Source organism: Lepidothrix coronata, unplaced genomic scaffold (genome assembly GCF_001604755.1).
Source record: "Lepidothrix coronata isolate B3197 unplaced genomic scaffold, Lepidothrix_coronata-1.0 Scaffold538, whole genome shotgun sequence".
In the NCBI taxonomy this organism is placed as follows: domain Eukaryota; kingdom Metazoa; phylum Chordata; class Aves; order Passeriformes; family Pipridae; genus Lepidothrix; species Lepidothrix coronata.
Genome location: NW_016690718.1, coordinates 23,896 through 25,912, shown reverse-complemented (window position 1 = coordinate 25,912; position 2,017 = coordinate 23,896). Strand labels below are relative to the sequence as shown.

The window sequence follows — 2,017 nt, the reverse complement described above, 5'->3', positions numbered from 1 at the left end:
CGCTCGTATCCCACGGATTTTGGGGGTCAGGTTTGTTCTGTGGCTTCGCACCCCACAGAACTCCCCATGGAGAGATTTTTTTGGAGCAACTGGTCCCTTCCACGTCCCAGGAGAACGTCAAGAGTGTCACAGGCAGGCGCCCGTGGTCGGTGTGGGTCGGGTTGAGGTCCCGGCACAAGGAGTGGACGTGGGTGGACGACACCCCCTACGACCCCCACAGGTGAGTGTCCGAGGTCTGGGGGGGTAAAAAAGCAGTTTTGATTCCTTTGAGACCCTGATCCACGTCCACACTTTGCTGGGGTCCATGCAAGGGTCTCTTATTCCTCTGGCAACACTCTGCAGACCAAGAGTCAGGGTCATGGGGCACACTGGGAGCATGGGGCATGTTGAGGTTGGTTATGGGGTATTTGGGGTCACAGGGCACATTGGGGTTGGTTATGGGGCAATAAACCCTTTGTTGTGCAGGTTTGGGGACCTGCCGGAGCTGGATGAAGGGTGTGGGACCCTGAAAGGCAGGAACTTGGATGTTGATGTCTGTGCCAGTGACCACAAGTGGATTTGCCAAAAAGCCCCTTTTCAGCTCTCCTCGCCCACGGCAGGAGATGTTGGGAAGCTGGATGATGCCTCCACCTGACACACTCGGGCAACGGACCCCGTGTGGTATAACAAAATCATTTATTACAGTTCTTTCATGGTTTATCCACCCCGTTACATCAGCAGTAAATTCCAGTCAGTAGCTTTTCTCTATATCCACTTTTTAGTTAAGCATTCTCTGCCCAGGAGAAAAATACTCCCAAGCAATTTCAGGCACACACGGATACATCTCACCACGTCTGTATTCAGATTGCCAAGTTCCCCTTAAATTTCTCCCTGGGTCATATAATCTCAGTCCCTACAGTTAAGCGTTATTTTTATGCTTTTACATTACTATAGATAACAATAAGCCAAGCGGCTCCATCCCTGCTTTCCTTTGCAACCAAACTGTCCTAAAATAAACACACATATTCCAACACCCATCCCTTCGGTGTCTTCACTGTGAGGGCAGTTCTGTGAGGGCAGTTCTGTGAGGGCAATTCTGTGAGGGCATTTTGCCATCTTGGCTCCCTCAGGGCTCCTTCAGCCACCCGGGCACCTGCGGTTGATCCCTCGGGCCTTTCCCTGCCCCGCACGGGGCGAGCGACCCCCGCAGCTCCCGCACTGACCAGGACACGAGGGACAGCGTTGGGGTTGTACAAACTTTAATGCAAGTGGAAAACAAGGAGAAGGAGAGAGAAGCACAGCAGCAGCACTGATACAGTAACTCTGCTGAGGCCACAATCAGGACATTGTACATTCACATTCATAGTTTCATATAGTGTTCAGGAATGGAAAAATACTTCACAGGTGCACATTCAAGCACTATAGTGCTTGAATATAGTGCATACAGTGTTATGGATGTAAACTGTTAGAGTATAAATATAAAGTAAATATAAATAGAGGATGAGGAAGACTTCTGGAGAAAGAAACCCATAGTCCAGGAAGGCACACGTCCACTTCCACATCATGTCCCTGCAGGTTCACCTCCTTGAGACCAGCTACTGAGGTGACAATGATAAAAGGCACCAAGGTTACTGAGGTTGTGCTGAGATGTGTCACAAAGTAAATGTTCACCCGCAGAAGGACATCCCTGTGCTAGTGGAAGAAGGAAAGCTGTGTATTCAGGATGGAGAAGGTCCTTTCCCCCTCACTTCTAGTACAGGTGAGGGAGTTTGGGGTTTGCTGCAGAGATACGGCCGCTCTGTTGAACACTCCTCACTCCTGAGTTTATTTTCTGCCAGGTACACACACTCTGAATTGCCAAGGACCTCCAGCCTGCAATGAGGAGCAGAGACAGCGCTGTTACAGGGCAGGGCTGTGAACAGGACAGGTCGTCTCTGCCCATTCCCCCCAGCACATGAGGAGACAAGCGCTGCCCAGGAGGGACAGTCCCAGCAGCCCCGGCCCCCCCATCCCCTGCCCGTCCCCCCGGGACTCACGA

General features: G+C 51.5%; 1 long non-coding RNA gene across 1 annotated transcript in view; it reads left to right on the top strand.

The window, feature by feature from the left end:
• Positions 1-981, top strand: part of LOC108510207 — a 1,876-nt gene extending 895 nt beyond the window's left edge. Inside the window, exons 2-3 of the long non-coding RNA XR_001878760.1 lie at positions 59-220; positions 466-981. This is a non-coding gene — a long non-coding RNA (uncharacterized LOC108510207). The remainder of the gene's footprint in view (positions 1-58; positions 221-465) is intronic.
• The last annotated feature ends 1,036 nt before the right edge of the window (positions 982-2,017 follow it).